This window comes from Rhinichthys klamathensis, unplaced genomic scaffold (assembly GCF_029890125.1).
Source record: "Rhinichthys klamathensis goyatoka isolate OS25496 unplaced genomic scaffold, OSU_Roscu_1.1 h1tg000120l_1, whole genome shotgun sequence".
Taxonomy (NCBI): Eukaryota; Metazoa; Chordata; class Actinopteri; order Cypriniformes; family Leuciscidae; genus Rhinichthys; species Rhinichthys klamathensis.
In genome coordinates this window covers 837624-852388 of record NW_026606657.1, presented here as the reverse complement: position 1 = coordinate 852388, position 14765 = coordinate 837624, and the positions used below count along the sequence as shown (strand labels likewise).

General features: G+C 36.3%; 1 pseudogene; it reads left to right on the top strand.

Annotated features, from left to right (window-relative positions):
• Positions 1-2295: 2295 nt before the first annotated feature.
• LOC130088502 (transcription factor HES-5-like) lies at positions 2296-3367 on the top strand (annotated as a pseudogene).
• Positions 3368-14765: the final 11398 nt, after the last annotated feature.

Sequence of the window (14765 nt, the reverse complement as noted above, 5' to 3'; positions counted from 1 at the left end):
GTCTGAATGATGTCATTTCCTCAATGACAAAACTAATATTCATGACAATAAAATCAGTTGATCTAATTTCTGTCTCTGCATTTAGTTTTTTTTTGTTTTTTAAGTATATATCCAGAAAATACAGACACAAAAATAACTTAAGATGTTATAAGAATTTACTTTTTATAATAATAAATCATTTTTGTTTGTTTCATATTTTAAGTCTTGTTTGGAATTCTTACAATAATTACTGGAATACTTGATTCTATTTGGTCTATCACAATCCAGAAGTCTGATATTTCCTAAACCTGCGTCCCATTTCAAATGCTCCCTATATATACTCAGTGTTCACTGCTCCCTACTAAGCAAGGGTTATATAAAGTTCACTTTCATTTTTCTTTATTAAGGACACAATATAACATCATCAAATTCAAACGAAACTTGAGTTTGGAGTATTAATACTCAGCGTGTCTAAATAAACTTTTATTTATTTTCATGTGTATGTCTATTTCTATGAAATATTTATTATCATAAATATTATTTCATTCACTTTTCGATATTTGGACCTCATAAATTGAGTGATTTAACATCTGGTGTGATGTTTAATATGAAAACTAATGTGATTTGGTTAGTTTGGATATGTCTTCTTTTTATATAACCCATAATCATGATATTTTCATTATAACTGTCGGATCTGTGAAAATGACCTCAGATCTTCACTAATATATTTGGAATATTGTTTTGAATCAATATTTCCTATTCATTATAGATCTGAGCACCATGTTCATTCTGTGTTGGGGTTTATTTTGCCCACAAATGAAATGCATATATGTTCATACATCTGATTTAAAATTCTACCATTGTTCTCATTAAATTTACAGGTAGGGCTAAAGTTAACGCACCAGTGAGAGGCATGTGTGTATTAATGAAGTGGATGAACAAAGTGTTATTGATTTTAATGCTTGATTTAAAAAAGAAAGTCTTCTAATTCATTAAAAAATTAATGTTTTTTTTTTCAACAAGTATTGAGCAGCAGAGGCGTGAGAAAGCTTGTAGGGAATCTGTCCTGCATTAAGACTCATTATCATGTGAATAGACACACTTCTATTGTTGTGTTTGTGTCTCAGTGTGAGAAACTCTGGAGAACAGTCACAGTTCTAGTGTCATCAGCATCCTAAACCCAAACACAACCTCAATATTTGACACACACAAGAGAGTCGACACACTTATGGATATTTACACACATGCATGAGGATTTACATGATGTCATTCATGATGTCATCAGCAGTGTGACCAGAATCAGCACTATCACTATTTATTTTCCGTTCCGCATCATGAACTTTTACAATGACTAAGCTTTTGCATCAGGAACTTTTGTCATCTAAACGCATCTCTCACAAACGCAACTGAAATCTTATTTGATTTAAAAATGAAAAAAACAGCAAATAAAAAGTTTTTTTTTTTTGCATATTCCATTTTAGATTTCTATGAAGGAAAATTGCATGTTTGCAAGAGAATAATTGTGCTCAGAAGGTGTGTGATAACTCCCTGACTGGTTTCCTCCAGATGGTTGGTGACGTCAGGGAGAACAGAGTCTTCAGCGGCACTAATGCTTCATTCAGGACTCTGGATGCTTTTGTGCTCCATTGATGTGAAGACAGAGAGTCAGTGTGGGAACCTCACATGAGATCTACTCACACTGACCAGCACAAACACACACACATCTGCTTCATCATCAGGCCGTGACGTCACTGCAGCAATCATAATGCTGAAGATCATAAATTAGGACATGAAATATCTGCACTTACTTCTGTGGAAAGACTTGAAATGTTGAACTTTATGCACATAAATCCATATGTGTCTAACAAAGCTGTAACAACTGGAAACTAGGAAGCATTTGAACATTAGTTTAGTTTTTATTGATGTAATATTGTATTCATTATTCAGTATTTTTCTTATTATTCTGTCATTATTTTCCCTCTCTTTCTGTTTTTATCAAGTTTAAACTTTATTCTTAAATTGTACAATAATTTTGTTTATATTCTGTTGTTTTTTAAACGCGCTCCATAAATAAAGTATGATTTGACTTGATCTAGTAATTGTTTATACAGTTTTATATACAGAATATATTTGATTAATATTCCAGTTTGATATTAAACTTAGGAATGTAAATTAAACACTGCTTTACACAGTGATTGAGACGCCAGGAATGATGTGATGTGGAATGAGACGATGCCGGAGTCACTGACGCCTCGTGTTTCTAATGATGAGCGTGTGCTTCTTCAGTGACAGTGATGTGAACATCAGATCTCCACAGGTCAGCACTTTCCCAGATTCTCCCCTGAGACACAATAGAGGATCATTGAGCATGTGGCGGCCCACATCCCTCATTGTCTGGTTGAGCTCTTCCATTGGCTCCAAACTGTGAGAAACTCCAACAAGCTCAAGGCTCACACATTCATATGGAGATTTGTGAGTATAAATAGAGGATCTGCAGCCGGTGTGAATCAGACTCGCTCTGCACAGAGATCTACAGCACAGAGATCCAGACATGACACCTACAATCATCTCAAAGGAGCATCTCCCTCTCAACAACAAGGTACATCACATGATCCTCCTTACAGCAACATTACATCCGCAGCTTCACCACTCTTCTCCATCACTGCTTATTCCAAGACACTTTCCTGATGCTTTTCTGTCTTGATCTGCAGCTGAGAAAGCCAATAGTGGAGAAGATGTGCAGAGATGCTCTCATCAGCAGCTCAAGTGTCTTCTGGCTCCAGAGTTCCTGATTCCCGGCTGGAGAAAGCAGAAATCCTGGAGATGACGCTCACAATTCCAGTTCACATGCTGTCAATCAAGGCTTCTCCAGGTGTGTCCGTGAGATCCAGAGATGAGATGAAGACACAGAGCCAGAGAAGACTGAAGCTCTTCCAGACATCATGTGATCAGAACAGGAGGGAAAGTGTCGTGCCTCGGCTGAGCCGCTCAGACCAGAACACCTTCAGCAAAGAGATGAAGCTCAACAAGAGCGCCACCTGGAGGCCGTGCTAGATCTTACAGCGACCAGCAGCTCATACTGAACATCTACACTAGACTCAGTGGACTGTGCCGTTTCAGCTTCTCTTTTGGAGAAAAACTTTCATGAGTTCCAGTTTGGAAGAGATATTTGTACTGCAAAGTGCTCTGATGATTCGATCTTCTATGAAGACTCAAGAGATCCTGATGGGAACATATACTGACGTCTATATTAGACCTTTACATTAATGATGATTCTATGATTCGATCTTCTATAAAGACTTATCTTTTCTCTTTTTGAGAAAATTTCCTTTAACTATTTTTAGTTTGAAAAATAATGTGTATTGCAAAATACCATGATGCCACTAATGATCAGTATAAAAGTGCATTAAACTGCATTTTCCATATCCTTTGGGTATATATTTCACATTTGAGGTGATGCATTATGTGACTATAAAGTCAAATCAGCTTTATTTTGGTTTCATGTTGAAACACTATTCATTTTTGCAACTGGCAAAAAGCATTTCATGATCATTTTTGGTGTTGTTTTGAAAAATGATGCCTTTATCAGTATGTTGCTGTCCTCAATGAGGAGTTTTAATAAATGAAATTTCATTTTTGTAATTCTGAAAAGAATGTGCAATCCCTCCATGAGGGTTAATGAATATTGTTTATATAGATCTTCATCTATACATGTATACTGCTGTATATGTTAACTGTATTTACGTTATTGTAAATCTGATATAATGTGTTATGTTCACATTATTACTGACATTTGTGTTTTCCTCCAGCGCTTCAGTTTAATGAAGAGGCTCGTGTGAAACAAATGCTTTCAATAGTGAAAGTCCTGTGTATGAGAAATATTTTCCATAAAGAAAAATAAACTGAGCTCAACCTCAAATGTGGTTTCATTTATTTTCTAAGATGTCTCGAAGTGTTTAAACACTGAAGTCAAACTAAATGCCTGAATGACATTGCATTAGATAGCAAAATATCAGTATCTGTATCTAACACTTACTAATACTGTTAGGGGCTACTAATGCTTGATAAATACTGAAAGAAGCAGCACTTATTTAAAAGCTTTACTTAAAGTGCATATGAATGTGATGTGCAGTAGACAAACATCTATTGTTGTTTAATTGAATTGAGAGAATGAACAGGCTGTTAAAAACAAACCCTCAGAGAGACAATAGATCTCAATAAGAGACCAAGGGGTCAGAGGTCAAGGGAGTGACCTCATATGAAACTTTTATCATGCCATCATGCGGCACTATTCCTCCAACTTTTACCCACACGCACAGAAAGAATACTGACATTAAAAAACCAAAACGATCTCATGAAAGTACATACTCCGAATTTAATTTCTCGTGCTATTTATACGCCAAAAATGTTTTTTTTTGCGTGCATATGCTACTCACTGTAAAACTGTAATTTGGGTATGATTAGGAGTGTGGAGTGCACACGCCAAAAAGTGCGTATCATATGCACGCGAAAAGTGCGTATCATATGCACGTGAAAACTGCGTATCATATACACGTAAAAACTATTTTTGGCGTATAAATGGCACGAGAAATTAAATTCGTGGTATAGATACGCGCTTTCATGAGATCGGGCTGAAAAAAGCTGGGAAAAGAGCTTTGTTATATAATTTTTAATATTTAATACTGATTATAAACAAAAATACGAGGAAAGATATACATGTTTGGTTTACTAATTTATTATTTGATTAACTTTTTGCAAAAGCAAAGTTGGTGCCATTTGTGCCCCAAAATGTAAAGTCCCCCCTAAAAAAAAAAAAAAGGTTTAATTCAAATATGAAAGATATTTTAGTTTATAAATATATATATATATATATTCCTTTTTTCCTTTTTTCAAAAATGTTTTAGCTTGACGTTCGTCTAACATTTTTAAATGTTACTACTTGTTTCAGAATGTTCAGAGAACACTCAAAAGTAACAAAGTTGCTGGAATGGAATATTCCCTTAATTTTCACACCGGTAACTAAATTTTTTTTAATAATAATAATAAAAAAAGCCTTGATGTTTTTAACATTCAGAGAACATTCAGAAATAATGTTTTACCTTGTTCAGAATGTGAGTAAAACAATCTTAGAACACATTTTTGTTAGCTGGGATTTTGTTAATTATATCAGTGGTAAATCCTGTAAACACAACATTTAACTTCCCTTTAAGTGTTTAAGTTGCATTAATGTCACCTGAAGATCCACAACCGTGATTCAGTGCACATATATACGTCACATACGTACGTCAACCTGTAGTCAAAGGGGGTTTATCTTGTCATTAGATGACAAGCATTCAACAGTCTCCCGAGGGAATTTTTATTATAGGATCAAGCGGTCATTAGCATCTGAATAGGCACATGTCTATTGTTCAGTGTGGGAAAGCTCTGGTACCCAGAATCACAGCTCAGCGTCATTAGCATCCCAAAAACCCTCAATAAATCTCAATATTTTGGGACTCTGAAAGGAGAAATAACAGACTTGTTTTCGACCATCTCAAATGTTTAAAAACCCAGTAAAGTCATGAAAAATTAGGTTAAATAAAAATCCAAATTGACCAGTTAGTCTGCAGCTTTAAACACACCTAAAGTCCTCTTTGCATGAATAGAACAACAGAAATGTACATTTAAAATGTCAGACAGTTTAAAAATCATTTAATTTTCTGTGACAGCAAGTCATCTTTTTGTCCATGCAGTCAAGACAGAAAAATAAACAAATATAAAAATTATATGTATAAACATAGGACTTTTACACATAAGAATCAAATCACTCAATGCCATTTATGTCACATTCCCTCCCAAACCTGAATATCCAAAGGGCTTTTAAACCATTCCTGCGGGTTTGAGAGTAATAATAATTGCAAAGGCATTTTCATTAGTTGATGTCCTCTATATGAGCCACAGCACATCACTTTCCAACATGGCAACAGGGAAACAAAAATGCAGTGAAAGCATGTTTCATCTCATTAAAAACAACTCAAGAATGCCATCATGAGCATCCAGCCTGATACATAAACCCACACAGGAATAATAATGTGTGTGATCACTGAATCATTCATACAAAGTGAAAATAGTTTGATAGCCTAAAAATGAATAGACAAAAGCAGAGATTTTTTTGATTGTTTTATTCCGCCACAGACTGATTGAAATACATTCAATGGCCTTTTCAGTTCATAATTCCTTCACAGAAGGAAACTTGATTTCACCTACACAGTGAAAAGGTTTTCACATTTACTTTAAAAAAAAAGTAAATGCCCTTATAAAAGGCAGTTATAAAAGCACAGTACATGGTACAGATAGAAAGATGAAGTATAACCTCTTGAGTCACAATCTTTATCATCTCTACAATATCAGATCTGATACAATCTGATTATTATTTCCTTAGAAACACAAATACAAGCCCAGTTGGGTTTCAAATAAATCTCAATAGGATTGAAAACAATCATTAATATTACGTCCAAATATTGGACGCTGGCCAAATGTTGGCCACACTTAGAAAAAACAAACATGTTTTTCAGATTAGAGAAGAATCTTTCACTTTTGAAAGAAATTAAAAAACTTATTGTAAGCCCAGATAAAGATACATTCAATATGTTGTAAGAGAAATTAATAACAAGCACGAGAGCTTTACAGGTATGCATATTTATGACCAATGTGGTCCGAGTTGAGCTCAAGATCTAGCACGGCCTCCAGGTGGCGCTCTTGTTGAGCTTCATCTCTTTGCTGAAGGTGTTCTGGTCTGAGCGGCTCAGCCGAGGCACGACACTTTCCCTCCTGTTCTGATCACATGATGTCTGGAAGAGCTTCAGTCTTCTCTGGCTGTGTCTTCATCTCATCTCTGGATCTCACGGACACACCTGGAGAAGCCTTGATTGACAGCATGTGAACTGGAATTGTGAGCGTCATCTCCAGGATTTCTGCTTTCTCCAGCCGGGAATCAGGAACTCTGGAGCCAGAAGACACTTGAGCTGCTGATGAGAGCATCTCTGCACATCTTCTCCACTATTGGCTTTCTCAGCTGCAGATCAAGACAGAAAAGCATCAGGAAAGTGTCTTGGAATAAGCAGTGATGGAGAAGAGTGGTGAAGCTGCGGATGTAATGTTGCTGTAAGGAGGATCATGTGATGTACCTTGTTGTTGAGAGGGAGATGCTCCTTTGAGATGATTGTAGGCGTCATGTCTGGATCTCTGTGCTGTAGATCTCTGTGCAGAGCGAGTCTGATTCACACCGGCTGCAGATCCTCTATTTATACTCACAAATCTCCATATGAATGTGTGAGGCTTGAGCTTGTTGGAGTTTCTCACAGTTTGGAGCCAATGGAAGAGCTCAACCAGACAATGAGGGATGTGGGCCGCCACATGCTCAATGATCCTCTATTGTGTCTCAGGGGAGAATCTGGGAAAGTGCTGACCTGTGGAGATCTGATGTTCACATCACTGTCACTGAAGCAGCACACGCTCATCAACACGTGTGGAGGAGCTATATATATATATAATGTGTTTATTCATTTATTTATGGTGATCTTGTTTTAGTTGCCCATATGTGTGTTGTACTTACACTGACAATAAACAGTGCTCTTAATATTTATATACAAACTGCAGTTAAAAGAAATGTGTTTTTAGTATAGATGAATGCGTTTGTATCTAAAGCTTTAGAGTTGTGCAGTGGAATTCAGACGGCATTGTCTCCATTGTCTCAGACTCCAGGCCTCCAGATGTGTGTGTGTTTGTGCTGGTCAGTGTGAGTAGATCTCATGTGAGGTTCCCACACTGACTCTCTGTCTTCACATCAATGGAGCACAAAAGCATCCAGAGTCCTGAATGAAGCATTAGTGCCGCTGAAGACTCTGTTCTTCCTGACGTCACCAACCATCTGGAGGAAACCAGTCAGGGAGTTATCACACACCTTCTGAGCACAATTATTCTCATGCAAACATGCAATTTTCCATCATATAAATTTAAAATGGAATATGCAAAAAAAACATTTAATTTGCTTTTTTTTTAAAGAAAATCAAATAAGATTTCAGTTGCGTTTGTGAGAGATGTTTGCGTTTAGATGACAAAAGTTCCTGATGCAAAAGCTTAGTCATTGTAAAAGTTCATGATGCGGAACGGAAAATAAATAGTGATAGTGCTGATTCTGGTCACACTGCTGATGACATCATGAATGACATCATGTAAATCCTCATGCATGTGTGTAAATATCCATAAGTGTGTCGACTCTCTTGTGTGTGTCAAATATTGAGGTTGTGTTTGGGTTTAGGATGCTGATGACACTAGAACTGTGACTGTTCTCCAGAGTTTCTCACACTGAGACACAAACACAACAATAGAAGTGTGTCTATTCACATGATAATGAGTCTTAATGCAGGACAGATTCCCTACAAGCTTTCTCACGCCTCTGCTGCTCAATACTTGTCATAATAAGCATACATTTTTACATGAATCTGATGACTAATTTCTTAGAATAAAGCATTTGATTTAGTCCTTTTCATTTTAAAATGTCTAATATTAGTATAGGCTATATATAGATTATATGATGTAAAGTTATAGTCCAATCTATTCATGCTGACCTCTGACCCCTGGTCTCTTATTTGAGTTCTATTGTCTCTGATGGTCTTTGAGTGAGTTCCCTCTCTCACGCTCTCTTCATTCACTCAATTTAATTACTCTACAATAGACGTGTGTCCTACGGAAACCCACAGCAGACACACGTCTCCAAACGTTCACTGTCTTAACCTGATCAAACTGGCTGTTCGTTGGTTCCCTAACACAGGAAATATGAATCAATTACAGGTTGGAATCTGATACACGTGCAAAGTGCCGTAAATAGCCAGTTGACATTTCTGTCCTTTTATATTTTAAAGATAATTAATATATATTTACCTAGAATAAACATGTGAAATTAAAACATCAGATTGTTTTCAGTTTCCTTTCATAAAACGATGTATTATTATTAAAATGTGAGCAATAAGCAAAATATATCTGTCACTTTAAGTAGTTTGCTATGGAAATATTAAATGTTCAAATGTTCAGGACTTAATTTGCATAATTTCCCAGAGGGATCTAATTTAAATTAAAAATAATTACAGCATCTATCCTGACCTTATGTACATTTTAGAAGCTATATCTTGATGAGAATATTTAAAAAAAAAATCTGTGCAAGAGAGCATAATCTGAAAATGTAATTAAAACTAAAGGTTCAAGATTTGCAATTCATGCTGTACATATACAATCATTTTTTGTGCCAAACGTGCTTTTAGATGACGTTTATCATTTAGCTTGTGTAAGACTTATTGATTAAGATATATCACCATAATAAGAGAAATCAATCTAATAAAACCTGAGGCTATATTTTTTTCTTCTTCATTATAACTCCACTCCTAAAATGAAAAATGAATTCAATGACAAAACAAAATGCCACAGCAGAAAGTACATTTGACTTTTTTATTTTTATTTTGTGTTGTCATCATTAATGCAAATAAATATAGGTGATAACATATCACAGTATTTGCATGAAGAGATCTCCAAAACACATTAAACGCATATTGGAACTCACATCAAATATTAATAAACTTTACAAAAGTCATGTTACCACAAATCATTATTAACATTCCTCCACATGAGGGGTCATACTAAAGCATATTAGAAACTGTTAAAGCTTAAATGTCAAGATACTCAACAATTACGATATTCCAGTAAAGGAGAATACATCAGGACATCCACAGGTGTCACACTCAACAGAAGTGAGTTAATAGCATTGAACCACACTGAAAAAACACTGAACCACCTTTATGTGTGATTCTATATGATCAAATGTCCTATATGAGGACAACAGAGCGTTTATCATACTGATAAAATATTCAAAACCAGTTCCCAATACGGGATATTTGTACTTCACATTAAGCAAAGATTTACCATATCATAGTGAAAATGTAATGATGTTTCCTAACAAAGTTCGGGAGGAGCATGTTCAGATAATTAAACACATGTGGAGCACATTCAGGTAATCAAGCCTAATTAGACACGAGTGGAGCACACTCCCAATCAATGAGGTAAGAGGTATATATTCAGCAAACTTAACTCAGTTCTTTGACAGTCTAACAGCATCCCTCCACCACCCCATCTCCTCACTTCTTCTCCTAAATACTCTTACAACAAGGGGGAGCACTCTGGGTTCGGGCAAAAATTTCCGAGCTCGGAGCCCTCCCCCTGGACAGCACGCCAAATACGCATAATCTTTACTCTGTTTAATTGATGTAAATGTGAACTCATGAAATTCGCCTTCATAGAAGGTGTATATTAATGTATTCAACAATACACAATACATTTCCAGTGATGGAAATAATATTGTTAATGACATCTAACACAGATGTGAATGATAAAATCTGACTCAGAATAAGAGAAAGGACATCAGAAAAGACCAAAACGTGGTCCACATCCTTGGTGTCTAATGTAGACTTGGCTTCCACGTTTGCGTTCCTTCAGAGGGCGCTACAGGATAAATCAAAGCCTTTGCTGAGGCTGATGGAGGAAGTGTTTCTGGAGATGCTGCCGCTGGTTTCTCAGGAAAACACCATCATCTCCAGGATTTCTGCTTTCTCCAGCCGGGAATCAGGAACTCTGGAGCCAGAAGACACTTGAGCTGCTGATGAGAGCATCTCTGCACATCTTCTCCACTATTGGCTTTCTCAGCTGCAGATCAAGACAGAAAAGCATCAGGAAAGTGTCTTGGAATAAGCAGTGATGGAGAAGAGTGGTGAAGCTGCGGATGTAATGTTGCTGTAAGGAGGATCATGTGATGTACCTTGTTGTTGAGAGGGAGATGCTCCTTTGAGATGATTGTAGGCGTCATGTCTGGATCTCTGTGCTGTAGATCTCTGTGCAGAGCGAGTCTGATTCACACCGGCTGCAGATCCTCTATTTATACTCACAAATCTCCATATGAATGTGTGAGGCTTGAGCTTGTTGGAGTTTCTCACAGTTTGGAGCCAATGGAAGAGCTCAACCAGACAATGAGGGATGTGGGCCGCCACATGCTCAATGATCCTCTATTGTGTCTCAGGGGAGCAGGTGGTATTATTTTAATTATTTAAGCAGTTTTCTTGTTTTAATTGAGCAATCTACAGCATTATTGGGATTAATATGGATGTTGCAAATTACTACGACTGGACTTACTGATGCAGTTGTGTGCAAAATTAAGTTCTTTAAAGAAAACAGCACGTTTTCTAGCATCTCTTAACATTTTCTAATTCATGAATCATATTTTAATGTATATGATCTTCAGCATTATGATTGCTGCAGTGACGTCACGGCCTGATGATGAAGCAGATGTGTGTGTGTTTGTGCTGGTCAGTGTGAGTAGATCTCATGTGAGGTTCCCACACTGACTCTCTGTCTTCACATCAATGGAGCACAAAAGCATCCAGAGTCCTGAATGAAGCATTAGTGCCGCTGAAGACTCTGTTCTTCCTGACGTCACCAACCATCTGGAGGGAAACGGCCCGACTGGATGATGATGATGCAAAAAAGACTATCAGTTCAATAAACTGGTAAAATGTCGGAGAACTAAATAAAAAAGTTGTGATGCAATATTGAAAAAATTCAGATCATTGGCTTTCACGTTTTCATATATATATTTCACCAAAGCATATGTCTGCATTGCATTAGCTTGACCAGATGTGTCCAACCTTATATTTGAGAAGCTATTTTTTCTAAATCTAATAGGCTTCTGCATGTGTACATGAACTCATTCAGAAGCTCATTGTGTTTATACAAAAGCACTGAGAGCAGCAGCTACTGGGGTTTTCCCACACTCAGCTCTCAACGATCCTTACGGAACAATAGAAGTGTGTCCTCTTTATCGGCGTTCACACACACCTGTCCGTCATGTCCTCAGGGAGTTTCACTGCTAATCATCAGTTAGCCGTCCTTTTCAACCATACAACGGTTTGACTTGCCACAAACTCACCTTAAAAACTAAAAGAATCAAAGTTTATGTCAGCTATATGTGAGTCCTTTTGAGTAGTGTGGATGTTGGATGGAAGAATAATATGAAACATTACATTTTATAATAATGTCTAGGTATTAAACTAGAAGCCAGATTAACAATGAAAATAATTGGCAACACTTTACAATAAGGTTTCATTAGTTAACATTAGGTAACTACTTTAGTTAACATGAACTAATGAACAATTCTTGTACAGTATTTATTAATCTTAGTTAATGTTAATTTCAACATTCACCAATACATTATTAAAATAAAAACATTGTTAACATTAGTTAACGCACTGTGAGCCTAACATGAATAAACAATGAATGACTGTATTTTTATTAACTAACATTAGCAAAGATGAATAAATACTGTAACAAATGAATTGTGCATTTTTAGTTCATTATATAGGCATTTATATGAATAAACTGTATATGGCTAAGTATTTGCATCTTTTGAATTCTGTGACCTTTTCCACCCTTTTCCTACAACGCCTTCAATACTTTTAAATGCTAATGTTTCTCTGCAGGACACAGGCATGCTATCTGCCTCCTATACCCGTGTACATGTGATCAATAGGTAAATTAGTGGTTTGGTAAACCTTTGACATTTATAATTACAGGTAACACAGACACACTAATACCCTAAGATTTGCAGACACTTGTACATTTGCTTTCAGCAAAAAAAAGAGAGAAAGGGCCGCACTGTAAAACAAAATCCGTTAAATTTACGGGAAAAAACTGGCAGCTTTCCTGTTAAAAATACAGTAGCAATATTTTAGGTTTTACAGACTTTTAACCATATATAATTTTACAGCAATAAACTTCATTATCTGATATAATGTTAATTTACTGACCTTTTGAAGTATTAATATCTGTTTTGTTCCATTGTAATACACTGACAGCCAACAATAATCACATCAGTAATGAGAGTCAAATGATCAATCAAAGCTCATCATAAGCAGCTCTTCCACAAGAAAGTTAATACTAATATATAGAAGCTGCACAGTGTCATTCACACAAACATTAAACACCATCATGGTAACTTAAAAAATGAAATTTAAAAAATGCAGTAAGCATTAATTTAACAACATTAAATGTAACATAAAACCCTAATGTACATAACTGATTAGAATAAAACTAAGAAAATTATGAAGAAACAGTTATTTAAAAAAAAAATACATTAAATGTGAAGTGTCACGCAGGGAATTGTGGGAATGTCAATTTACATTTTTTCACTGTAAATTATACAATGACCAAAAACTGTAAATTTGTATATTTTACAGTAAAATTACATTAAATGTACCATTATATATATATCACAGTTATTTACCGTATATAGTAAGGAAACTTTCTATTAACCAATTAACAGTTTTTCACTGTAGCATTTTTACACTCTTTTACCGTTAAAATCACGATCATTTTTTACAGATTTACAGTATGTTTTAGAATGTGTTTTTTTTTACCTGCCCAACTTCAAATAAACATTTGTCAGGTTCAGCATAAAAATCACAGGATGACATGAATGCAATCAAAATCATTTATTTTATAGAAACATTTGAGAGCATTACACAACTGATTAAAAACAGTCATCACAAATGTAATCAAATGATACACTGTATCTTTAAAAATGAAATAAAGTTCTTTTTTTTGCATGTCCTCCAAAAGAGAGCATGACAAACGTTTCTAAAAACATTCAGTGCATTTCTCTTCAAGAGAAAAATACAGTTATATCTATATGCACAACACAGCGCATCCTCCGCCTGGTGGTTCCCACAAGCTAATGTGCATCACAATCAATGCACAGCTTCAGGTGATATTCTTGCCTTTATAAAGCCTGGAAATACTTATTCAAAGTACTTTAAGGGAGGGAAAGTCCAGAGAGTACAAGCAAACAAGTGCTATTTTCCTCCGAGGTAGATGTGCTAACACAGAAGATCAGATCACATCAAGTGCTTGGCTTGTTGACCCTTTTCATTTGCAGGGCAGTCTGTGATGGACGTTCACTTCAGAACAACGGCGTCACATCTTGATCTGGAGTGGGAGAAAGACGCAGAATCTCTCGAGAACACCTGGAGTAGCCGCTCGGGAAGATTAAAGCCTTTTTCGAGCTGAAGAAGGACACGGTCTTCTCCAAAATGTCGGATGCGGGAATACCGTGATGGAGGTGGTCTTCGAAAGAAGATTTCAGTTTCTCCACTTTGCTGAAACATTTTCTCTCCAAGCTGTACAGTTTGCACCTGATATTCAAAAGAGAACATTTTTAGTGTCATTGTTTGTGAGCATATACTAATGAGATCAAATGAGAAGTAAAATTACAGTGTTGCAAGTATTTCTGCTCCTTTCTTACCTGGCATAGTGAGTGTTGTCTTGAGGGGTGATGTCCATGTAGGCAGGCATGTTTGAGCTTGCTTTTGCAGTTTCGCTGGTGCAAGAGATTAAATATCTGAAGCTCTTTTTCAGTCGCAAAACCAAATGGCACACAAGACCCTCGATCTAGCCCACTTTTATACCAAAGCATATCTGCATCCAGCCAATCAGAGAGCAGGGAAACATGGAACAATAGGCTTGCCATAATTTGCATCGGTCCGAGGTCTTTTAATTGAGCTCTTTAGTGGACAGGTGGGGTTTTCTTCTCTAGTGCCATCTGGAGGGTCAGCCGTGGGAGAATCATCGAGGGCATGAGGACTCGGGATTCTGATGTTCTCACACTCAGATTAGCAATGGAGATTTGTGGAAAATATTTACTGTACGTGTTC